Source organism: Mauremys reevesii, linkage group 1 (genome assembly GCF_016161935.1).
Source record: "Mauremys reevesii isolate NIE-2019 linkage group 1, ASM1616193v1, whole genome shotgun sequence".
In the NCBI taxonomy this organism is placed as follows: Eukaryota; Metazoa; Chordata; order Testudines; family Geoemydidae; genus Mauremys; species Mauremys reevesii.
The window spans coordinates 223,545,593-223,557,981 of record NC_052623.1 but is presented as its reverse complement, the minus strand read 5'-3'; the positions used below and the strand labels follow the sequence as shown (position 1 = coordinate 223,557,981).

General features: G+C 45.1%; 1 long non-coding RNA gene across 1 annotated transcript; it reads right to left on the bottom strand.

Moving 5' to 3' along the window:
* Positions 1-5,518: 5,518 nt before the first annotated feature.
* On the bottom strand, positions 5,519-9,105 carry LOC120404219. Its single transcript, XR_005597869.1, has 4 exons — positions 9,079-9,105; positions 7,855-7,944; positions 6,737-6,880; positions 5,519-5,936 (listed from the first exon to the last, which is right to left on the bottom strand). It is a non-coding gene; the product is annotated as an uncharacterized LOC120404219 (long non-coding RNA).
* Positions 9,106-12,389: the final 3,284 nt, after the last annotated feature.

Sequence of the window (12,389 nt, the reverse complement as noted above, 5' to 3'; positions counted from 1 at the left end):
AGGGTTTACTCTACAAGACATGAGAGTGTCTTGTTAATTAAGCCTGGGCTCCAGAATGCATGTTGCAATTTTGTTGTATATGTAACCATTAGTTTCCAATACTTCTATTGCTAATGTTTGAATGTCTATCTTTGTTAAATAAACTTATACTTGACTTCACTATGAACATATATAAATTCTGTGAGATAAGTGGAGAGGTGATCTGAGGTCTAACTGCTAATCTGAGTTGCGTTGCTTCTGTGAATAGTGAGAGTGTCCAGGGTCCAGGGCTGGACACTGCAGGGAGATGTTTGGAGGGCTTGGAGGCCTCCCTTCTTCACTTGGCCAGGAGAACTGTATGTTTGCCTACATCAGGTCTTGTGACAGGTTAATCCAGGCCTGGACTTGATGACCCATCTAGAACCATCCCATGATCCGCTGATGGTTCGGGATGCACCGTTTGGGAAACACTGGACTAAAGCTAGCTCAGGTATGTCACACCGCATGTTTGCAGTGCTGATGTCTTTAGGGGTGCTTTACACTGATTGGCCAGGAGGGAGCACTTGGTCCGGGGTTCTCCAGCTTGAACTCTGGCTGAGGACTGTCTGGAGTGACAGCTCTGGAAAGTGGGTTGCTGCCATGAGATTTTGTTCCAGTTACAGAAGGAACTGAAAACTGGAACCACATGAGCATCATTCAGATGTTGTATTTTAGGGTAATTCATCTGGGGATTTATTCCTAGCAGAGTAGCTAGCAGCTTGTGGTTGGTGTCTAAATGGAACTTTAGGCCTACAAGGAAGTCTCTGAAGCATTTACATGCCACACAGGGGATAATACCTTGTTTTGTAAATCTGCACAGCACTGCTATGTTGGTGAGAGCTGGAGAGGCATGTGTGATGGGTGCCACATTGTAGGTGACTGTGTTTGAAAGAGGACTGTGCTAGGTCCATAGAAAGCTGAAATGGCTTAAACCGCAGTATCTTTATTCAGACTATATAAGGCTAAACTCAGTAGGATGCTCAGGCTATGTACAATCTCCTGAATTCTGGACTCTGTGTTGGCCTCAGTGCCATGAAATTTTGTCCTTGTGCAGGTATCTTGAGGGTTTTGACTTCTCCTCCAGAAATTTTCCCAGGAGGCTCATATGCCCACACACTGATATTCTGAGCTTCACTCTTCTGGGTTATGGCTTGAACATTTTCTGGTCTGCTCTGATCCCTGTCTCACTAATGATTTGACACAGAAACTTGACTCAGTTCTGTTACCTCACTCTTATTGTTTAATTTTAGGCCTAACTTCTCCAGGCCCTTTAGGACTGCAAAGAGAGATTGAGTCTGCACTGACCCATGTATGGGAATATCATTCATTTGGTAGAGGATCTCTTCTATCCTTCTGAGAGTAGTGACATTTTCCCTTTGAAGTGTTCAGGGGCAGACAGCTTGCCAAGCAGTCCCTGATTGAAACAAAAGCCTCCGAAACATTGAAAGTTGTCAATATACATATTCTCTCTTTGATTTTCTAGCCTAATCTAGAATCTTGGTTCCTCCATGGAGACAGAGAACTCAGATTTCTGATGGCTCATATGCAGTGAAAAGAAATGGGTTGTGCTGACTTTGTTGTCAGTGTCTAGCCTTTTTCTTTGACTCGGGTCTACAGAGTGTCAGTCCTACAGAACCTCAGGCCATGCTGTCTCCAAGGTTTTGGAGATGTACCCTGCCTGTCTTGGCTGTGGTTCCTGCCAGCTTCTGTGACGCTGGCTTTGCTGACCCTTCTGCTGGGGGAGTCAGAGGGGAACTTTGTCTATCAGATGAATGTTCCCTTCAGTTACTCAGTCTTCAGTCTGGCCTGAACATTTGTAGATCAGGATCCACTGACCCCAGAGATATCTTTAAAAAATGTATTTTTTTTCACAAACACTTTGAATTTCTCAAGTTTCTGTTATTTGATAAAATGTCATGGATCTTTTATGGGTAAAAGAATATAGGAAATCAGTATGTTCCCAAACTGTATTATTTAAAGTTGGCAGTTAAAGGTACAGAAAGGAGCTGAAAAGATGGATGCAGACTTTAAGACTATTTCGTTAAACAAAAGAGGCAATCAATGTGACCTCAAAACTCTTTGGGAATGATATGGCAGAGAGGAACCTTCTTTGTTTGCAGAATCTTTCATCTTATGTTTGAGACTGTGATGGATCTGCTAAGAATGGGACTACAACCCCCATCAGACCCTTCCCCACGGCACTTCCCTTTCCTCTGAACAGGTAAGGGAATGGCCCTGAACCAGGAAAGGGCCGGGCTATTGTGGGGAGTGGTGGTCTCATGGCAAGTGAGGAGCTGCAGAGAGCTGGATGCAGAGGGCAATCCCCAGGAACCACATGCAGAGCTGCACATGGAACAGGCTGTGACTGCCAGAGCTAACTGCTGGCTGTAGGTCTGTGAGAGGTTTATGGAGGAACAGCAGCGGCTGAGCAGGAAGCCAATGGAGAGCAGCCCCAAAGAGAGACACTAAGTCAACATGACCTAGAAACCTGCAAGGTCACATTTGCTTGAATAGAGATTGACTGGAGAGGGCACTCCAGGCACTCGACCTGAAGAACCCTGACTCTCAACTGACAGCCCCAGAGACCCAAACATTTACCAGTATTTTCCCTATGAACTGTAACTGTTTAAGCCTCTGGACCTAGTGTATGTATAACGTTTCCCGTTCACTTAGCCACGTGTCTGAGCAGTTAGTGGAACCAATCAGACCTTGTTGCCGAAGCACCTACAGTGCTTGCCTCCCAGTGACGGTGTACCGGGCACACTACTGGCACTTCAGGGGTTTGGTGTACTCCAGCACCGAACTGCCCCAATAATTACAGATTGTTTCTAATGGATTAAAGCAGAACTTGTGCTGAGACTAACATGTCCCTCTTGGGTTTGGTGTTTTTATAGTGTGAACTTGCTCTGCTTGTGGGTACAATGCATGCGTTTGAGCTGGTACCCACATACCAACATGGCTGAAACATGTAACTCCCCCTTCTGGGTGTTTCTGTCCCTCTCTCATTCCTTTCCACTGTGAGTGCTGGACCATCTTCTGTACGGCCAGAGACCCTGATGTGCAGCAGTCAGGGGTGCTGGGAGAGGTTTTGTTTTCTGTGGCTAGTGACTGTCCCTAAAGTTACTCCTACCAGCGCCCTATTGCCGTTTGTTGCTGCTGCCATTCCCTGAGTGCTAGGAGGTGACTGGGTTGGAAAGAGGGGGCACCTGTGAGTTGAAGTGGCCAGAGGTCAGACACAGCAACATTGTAGCCATAACATAGATGTGTAGATTTTAAGCCCTGTAGGGACAATTAAATAATCCAGTCTAACCCCAATACACATGACAGACCATCAAAGTCACCCCTGCATTGAGCCCAACAGCCTGGATTAGACCAAACTGTTACAGCCCTCAGGAGACTAAACTATTGAGTGCCACAGACAGAGACTAGGAGGGACTGAGGGGCGCCCACACATGAGGACCCTTTAATGGCAGGGAGTTGATTGGTGAGATGTACCCAAATGATCCTAGCAAGTGACTTATGCCCCATGTTGCAGAGGATGGAAAATAACTCCAAGTGTCCCTGCCAATCTGACCTGTGGAAAATTTCCTTTCTGAACCCCAAAATGGAGATCAGCTAGACCCTGAGCATGTGAGGAAGGCCCACCAGCCAAGCACCTGAGAGAAATAGTTTTCTATATCACCTGAGAGCACTTGCTTAAGTAGCTCCTGCTCCCTCCTGCCAACTCCATGTGAGGTGGAGAATCCATCATTTCCCTTGGTACTTTGTTCCAATGTTTAATCACCTATTTCAAATTTGTCCCTTATTTCTAATTTTAATTTCTCTGGCATTAACTTCTTTATTATGCCTTTGTCTGCTAGACGAAAGAGCCCTTTCATACCCAGTATTTTCTCTTTGTGAGTGTATTTATGCACTGTAATCAAGTCACCTCTTGATCTTCTTTTTGATAAATTGAACAGATTGAGCTCTTGTCTCTCACTGTAAAGCATCTTTTCAGCTCTTTTAAAAATAGCTCTTCACTGTCCCTTGTCCAATTTTTCACTGTTCCACTTAAAATGTGAACAACACAACTGGATGCAAGGTTTTGGTATTGGTCTTACCAATGTTGAATAGAGAGAGAAAATCAGCACCCTATTTCTAGTCATTATTCTCTTATATATACTTCCAAGAATTGTGTTGGCCATTTTGGCCACAGCATCACCCTGGGATTTCATGCTGAGTTGTTTGTCCATTATGACACATAAATCCTTCTCAGAGTCACATATGTATGACCTTGCATTTTATCAAAACTCACTTATACAAGGGAATTCCATACTCAGTCACCTTCACCTACTGCTGTCCCTTTTCTCTTTCCTTTTCTCCAGGATCTGCATGTACCATTTTTGGGGGAGTTCTCCTCCTCTTTGCCTGTGAGCAATGTGACCCCCCTGGACGGACTGACCAAACCCAGGCCCTAGGCAGAGTCAGAAGCCTGGGTTCCCTGCTAAAGCACAAACATCAACCCCGGGGCCACCTCCTCTCTCTGGTCATTTCCTTTGTCCCGCACATCTGTCTTGAAGACACAACCCCTGGAATGGATTAGCACAGCCCCTGAGATTTCCCTTCTCAGTCTCCAAGGATCACTACACTCTATTACATGTCTCAATAATGTTGTCTTCTGTTTTTCCCTTTCAAAAGTAAATTGTTTTATTCCTAGTCTCTTCATAAGACTCTCCCACCCCCAAACTTCCTGCTTCCAATCATCTGCTTTCACCTTCTGTCAGCCTTTTCTATCTCCATTGTATCTGTGTACAGATGAAGTGACCAAACTGAATGCAGGATTTGTGGTAAAGGAAAGAAAGACATTTCTGTGAAATAGCAATGTACTCTGCATGCGTTCTGGTACTGATTTCACTGAGGGTTCATCCAGAGAACACTTCTGGCTTCTCCACTGGTCAGTACTCAGCTCAGCGTTGATATTAAACTATATTTGTAGATGGCATTGGAAATAAATATTCCACTGTGTGAACATGATCAGTTTTACTGGGGTTTCTAGTAACAACTCAGTGATTTGTTACTTGTTGTAGCTTTATTGGTTCAGTGGAAATCCAGACTCTGATTAACCTTCCCCTTGTCACTATTGTCTATAAAGTATTTATTATCCTAGCAGAAATATTCTTCCTTTGTATTTATCGCTAATGGGGAATTCTTTTCTCCATTTGTTTAATTTTAGGTGTGAATTACCCAGGGGGAATTTCCCATTTATCTCCTTGGATTCAATGAATGTTTCAAATCTGAATTTGCTTTAGGAACAACCATGTTGCTCACTGCAGAATGTTCTCTTGCTGGTGTCTCACTTTACCACATGCCAGTGTAAACCACCCCACCCGCTTCAAATAGCTTGCCATACCCAGAGGTGGTCCACCCTTGTCTCTTGGTTTGTTCAGTCTCAGCCTCTCCCCGTGGAAACTGCACAATTCATCTGGCAAGAAAAACTTTCACTATGGGGAAGACTTTCAGAAAGGATTTAATAAGAAAAAGGCACAAATTGAACCTGAAGAAATTACAGGGATAAAAAAGCAGGAAACTTCCATCCTGGTCAATCAATGGAAGTTACACAGAGGAAATCTCTGAACTTTTTCCCAATCACACTTGTATTTCCTGCAACTTCACACAAACCCTAAAGAAACATCTGCTTTGTCTATCTACCAGGCAGGGAGTGTCTCTGGGCATCATGCCAGAGGGAGCATTTCTGAGAGAAAGAGGGAAAGCTTTTACATTATCCCAAGGTTATTTGGTCCAATCGCATTTCTCTGATACTGATCCCCCAGAGTCACCATGTCCCACATCATCATAACTTGTGTCTCCAGGAGGCAGGAACAGGGTTTCTTTCTCTGTCGCAGAGACACCTTCATTCCTTAGAGAGTGCAGACTCCAGCCTAAAATACAAAGAGAGACACATACAGTCAGTGGATACATTTTATGGCTACATAGCAATGGTGGAGGGCACTCTCTGGTATGGGTTAGAAAATGTTCCTCTTCTGTTCTTCTCATTGGGTCCATGACAAATTTTAATCCATCATCTCTGTACATATTCTGGAAGTAAAATCCTTGGTTTCAGACCATTTGCAGTTGCCAAGTGAGAACTGTAATCACCTGTCACTGCATGTACAAAACCCAATCACTTTCAGGAAGTAGCTCTTACTTAAACGCATTGTATAATTCACTCTGCGCTAACACATAAGCATGTTATTCTTATCAAGTACTAAGTAATGCACATTTGATTGCCACTCCAATTCCTCTGAGGTGGCTGGTGGTGTCTCTGCTCATGACACAATGGGGAAGGGAGGGGAGGGGAGAGGAGATGATGGCCAAGGATAATGGGCAAAGCCTGACTTTTACAGGAAGTGTCATGGGCTCTAACAATGCACATCAGTAACAGGACTTTGGTTTATAAGATTCTGTCCAAAAGATACACACACAATAAACTGGTTTGAATCCAGTAATCCAGGGTGTGGCAGCCACACAAGGATTTGAACCTAGAGATTGAGGGATTTTGCTGCTTTTCCCATCCCCACTGCAAGCACTGAAGCCTCTGCTTTGAGGGAAAGAAGAGAAGAGAGAAAGAAAGGTGTTTTTTTTCCCACAGGCGTTGGGTTGGCCAGGTTTGTTCCTTTGTGGTGTAATGCACATTTACACCCATCCCATTCTGTAGAGACACTGTGAAGTGCAAACTCACCTGTCTGTGAATCCCTGTTCCTGTCACTCGCACCAGTGCCTTTCTCATCATTCTGCCCCAAACCAGGGTCATCTTCAGGCTCAGACACTTCTCTGGCATCATCATAACCATCCTCTGGGACATCTCCAGGCAGGGCAGGGGCATCTGACATGAAGATGTGAAGTAATTAAGAGAATATTCACAGTGAAGACAGAATTAAACTACAAGCTGCAGATGCACCAGCCTTACTGGTCCCTGGGGATCTCTCAGCACTTCCACCCTCAGGGTGGTAAGCCCTCTCTGGAACCCTCAGATTGAAGGGATTTACAGATCACATTGATTTGATACATTTCAATAGTTGGTTGAGAGGATCCTAGAGCTCCCAGATGACAAGGGGGATGGGGAGTTGTAGAAAGATGTGACTGGGATCTAGTACAGAGGGATCGCTCCACAAGGCATTTGGTTACAATAATTACAAATGTAAATGACTTGGAATTCTTCAGAGTTTGTTCCTGGCTTCCTAAATTTGATAATATTTTAAAATGTCTTTTCAATGCGTTCTCCTGATAAGGTTTACCCCATAAACTGCCATCAGTCTCCAATGCACTGAAACCACTGGGAGCTGAGCCAGCTAATAAGGGTCAGAAATGGGACTTTGGGTGTAAAATCTCTATGTCCCCCTCTCTTCCCCCTGTCAAAGCATGTCTGACACAGATGTATATAAGCTGCCATAGCTGCATGTCAGGAAAGGCTGGCAGGGAACATTGCTCCTATGTGAAGGTCTCTCCTTTGATATTACCTCTTTACAACTAGTGAGTAACCCTAGTGCTCATGGCAGTGTGGGTCAAAGGTCAGTGATCTGAGCCAAGTACCGCGTGGGCAGCTCATGAGCAAACTGCTCCTTCAATCCCTGCAATGGGCCTCTGTCATGACCTAGGACATCACACGCTTTCCTACCCCTGGAACTCCACACAGCTCTTGTAATGCACCTGGTCAGCGCCCCCAGTGTTACGCCAATAGACAATACTGGTGGGTGAACTTTGTGGTTTTCTTAACAAACCACTATTGTTCCTACTGGGAAATACAGTTAGTTTTTTGTCAAGGTGATGTTGCTTCCAGGAGGCGGATTCACTTCTCACCTTGGCCATCTGGAGTCTGGGAGACGTCGTTCAGGGCAGGCTCCTCCACATTATCATAATCCAACTGAGACCCCCCTGGGGAAGCTCCCTCTGAAACAGCAAATGCCACAGTCAGCCCCTGGCACCAGCAGCCTCTCTTCAGTGCAGGTGGCCCTTATAACTAGAGCTGTTTATCATGGCACTTCAGAGGGGAAGTCACAGGGGGCCCATGGTGAGAGGGCACAAGTCAGAGAATGACAGTAAAACAGGAGTCCCAGAAATAACTTGGGGCCAATCCTGTCCCTGCAGAATCCAACAGCAGCTCTTGTATGTGTTTCAGTGGGAGCAGGATCTGGGCTTGTGCTGAGATAACAGGTTGGGACATGGGCGCTGCCAGGCCAGAGCCGGCCTATGTGAATCCAGCTGATTTCTGCAGGTTTGAATTTTCTTGTTTCCCTGGGGAGGGGGAACCTCCCCTCTGCACGATTTAAAGCTCCCACTGGGAGGTTGCTGTTCTGATCTTTTGTGAGCTCCTGCTCTCCACTAGCCTCTCAGGCAGCCCGGGGCTCAGCTTGGCAGCGCTCCAGCTTCTCAGCAGAACTAGCTCATCTGCTCAGTGTCTCCTCCCCCAGCCACAGGCTAAACTCCCAAAGGGCCCAAATTCATGGACTCCCTTGAGAGCAGCTGGGATAGAAATGACACCCTGTTTATACTTAGAGATGGGCCCAGGCCAGAAAGTTCAGATCCAGGGTTTTGCTTCAGCTTGTTATAGCAACAGGTGTCAGCTGCAAAACTGACATCTGGAGCTGGGGCCAGAATCTGCAAATCCCCCATCCCCCAAAGTTCTGGTGGGTTCGGATCAGTGAGTTGGGCTGAGCCCATCTGTAATTATAACACAAGATAATCATCCCTCTCTCTAACATAGGCCAATATTCCTCTTCTCAGAAGTGAGAGACGAGCCCTGCTGGGCACTGACGCCTTCCACCCAAAGAGACTGACCCGTCTCCTCCAGCTCCTCACCTGGGAAGGTCACTGCAAATCACTCCCAGGGGTGTGTGCTCAGGAGATGGTCACATGTTCCCATCCTGAGATTCTGGCAGAAATCCTGTTCAATGGGATTAGACCCAACAGTGTAAAATGGGACCCGTTTGAGGGGAAATGGCTGCAATTGCAGAAGTGTCATAGAAATTCTGTTCTCTGCCTAGATTTGGGTCTTTCGGCCTGAGTCTACCCCTCCTGCATTACCTTGTTCTGATCCAGGATCGTTTTCCCCCTCACTGTCCCCGGTGTAATACTGCAGCTTCATCACTGAGTCATCTGAATAGGAGACTGGAGAGACGAGAACCAGAAATTCATCACAGTGAGAACAGCAAAACTGTGGGACTGGGAACACACCCGGGGCCAGGAGCAGGATTTCCAGTTTCAGTCTATTCCTTCTTTTATAGGAGATGGTGACTCACATCGACTCTGAGTGGTCAGAGGCTGATACAGACTCTCCAAGAGAAATCTCCATGTTATTGTGGTAAATGTGACTGAGGGGATGCTACAATCTGACCTGAAATATACTGGGGTGAGTGAAGGGCACATCTTTGGCTGCTGGTCCAGGGAAGTTCCACAATGGTCCTGGCCTCCTCAGCCACAGAGGGGACTCCTCCTTCTTAAGGGTAAATACCCACCTCCCCCATGAATCAGTCGATCAGCTCTCTGAGGTGTTTCCAGATTAGCCAAAGACAGGCCCAGAGCAGAATCTGTGATTCCCTGTAACCATTTTAGCAGTGGTGCTGGGAGATGCCCTGAGCATGTTCCCTGAGCCCCACCACAGCACAGCCCTTGGGCAGGATGTTCCCATCAGACATTGAGACAAAATGGCACAAAGGATAACAGGGCTGTGACTCAAAGTCATGAGGCTCTCCTGCGCTGATCTCTCTGCTCCATGGACTAGCCCACAACATTTTGGCACCTGAGGTGAGGATCTCAAATGATGCCCCCATACCCCCTCGCTTGGGCCAAAACTTTGAAAGGTCTCAATTCTGCCTTCTTCCAGTTCTACTCCTCTCATGGTACTGCTCTCTCACCTACCCCAGTAAAGGAGAACTAGCAACTTAAAATGCCTTGTCCAAAAATTTTAAGTAACACTTAACTCTCAAATGCCTGAACAGCAAATGTAACTTTTCTTGTCTGCATAGTAAACACTGGCATTTTTATCTGTTTGAATAATCAAAGTGGTGCTTTCTGTGCCTTCTTTGTTGCAAAGATTTGAACTGCTTCCTGCTGAAGGTCCACAGTCTTGGCCAGCTCATGCTCTATTGAGATGGTGGCAAGGCTGACCAGCCTCTCCTGTGTCATTGTGGAGCATAGGTGTTTTTAATTAACTTCAGCTTGAGAAGTTGCGTTCTCCACTGGCAACTGTTACAGGAAGTGTTAGAAGTATGCGCAGAGCAACAAAAGTATTTGGAAAGAGTGTGGCCATCTTATTTGTGCACATATATTCCAGAACAGCCTTTGGAGTTGATCCTGCTGAAATGTATCTTGAAAGGGCTTTCAGTTTGTCACCTAAATAACTCGCATCAATATTGCGCATGCCGTCATGTGTCAACACTGTCTCTGGTGCTCTGCATTACTGGTGTAGGTCTTCTTCAGGCATAGTGAGGCGTTTTGGAATATCATACAACATCCCGAATATACTGCTGTGTTCCTTGAGCTGCATGAAACGTTCTTCAACTGACTGTATTGCACAATCTAGCACCTGGTTAAAAAATTCAACTTTGAATTGTTCTCTTATGGGATTATCCCATGCCTCGTAATCAAAATATCTTCTTCTTCAGTGATTCTTGTATTCTTGAATGGATGAGAAAATAGCTTCAGCGTGAAGTTCCTCTGCCAACTTCTGTGCACTCTTCAGAACATTTTGAAATCCCTCATCTGTCCGGTAAGACTGTAGGTATGACTTTGCTTTGTCCAGTTGTTCCATTGCTCCAGATATATCAAGGTCAACACCTTGGAGTCTCTTGTTTACAACATTTATTTCAAACAGTATGTCCTGCCACAACACAAAGCCACACAGAAATTTGAAGTTATATATGTTTCTGGGGATTCCATTTCCCTCTGCCACTGTTCTCCCAGATTCCTGTCATAGCATTATCCTCCATAATGGCAACTATGGCATCATCTATCTTCCCAATTTGGTGTTTGATAGGGTTTAATGCCTCCAGTCGCCTTTCCCATCTTGTGGTACTCAGTGGTTTCAGTGTCAGAGAGAATGTTCCCAGATGTTGCCTCAAAATTTGCAATCGATGTGTTGATGCAGAGAAAAATACATAGATGCTTTGAATTACATTAAAAATTCAGCAGCCTCACTAGAAGCTGATGCTGCATCACTGATCACCAAGTTCAATGTATGGGACATTGAACTGTATGGGACAAAAAGAGCTCAATGGTTTAACTCTCGGATCTGTGTCTGCACTCCTCTATTCTTTCCTCTCATGTGGCACCATTATCGTAGACCTGACCTCTCATGTCAGTTATCGCAATTCCTGTATCTTCCAGCTTTTTAAGCACATTTGTTATACTAGCTCCTGTAGTATCATCAATGTCAATAAATTTTAGGTTGCATCCGATGAAGTGGGTATTCACCCACGAAAGCTCATGCTGCAAAACGTCTGTTAGTCTATAAGGTGCCTCAGGATTCTTTGCTGCTTTTAATAAATTCTAGAAAATGTTCTCTGACAGTCACCATTGCAGGGACATTTTCACTAGGTTCTGTTGTTACAAAAAACACCATTAAAGTCATTTGTTCAGTATGGCTGATGTCAGGTGTGCAGTCCAGAATAACAGAGTAATATCTTTAAAAAGCGACAAAGACTCCTGTGGCACCTTATAGACTAACAGAAGTATTGAGCATAAGTTTTCGTGGGCGAATACCACTTTGTCATAGCAATATCTTGGTGACTTCAGATGTGCCACAATCTTATGTTTGACTTTTGTTGCCAGTAACTGTATGATCTCATTTTGAATTGTTTTTCCAAGGTAGTGGTGTGTGTACATTTCTTGGGTGGTGACTCTTCTTAGATGCTCCTGGTGTACAGCATCAAACTCAGCCATCAACTCCACAATTTTAAGGACGTTTCCATTGTTTGGCACATACAACTGATCTGAAGTGCCACACAGTGCTAGGTTTTGGGTAGCAAGAATTCTCACAATGGCAATGAGCCTTTTAGGAACCTTTTGCCAGTAAAGAGACTCTGCTGCAATCTTGTCTTGATGCTGATCATCTATGGTGGCCTTTAACCTTAGTCTCATCTCAAGCTCTTTCCAGCTATGGAATGCTCTCTGGTGATTTGCTGCCTTCCACGGCATGCCCCATTTCTAGTCAGATTTTCCAGTTCTTTGTTCCTGTAGAACCCAATGTGTCTGGAACATTAGACTGGAAGAGTCTGCAACAAAAAAGTATGCAGCATTCTGGGTTTTTGAGTACATAAGCCATGGCCTCTCCACTTTGTCACCATTGGGGATTTCACACCAGTAATGTGTTAGATGGAAACTTCTATTTTCATTGT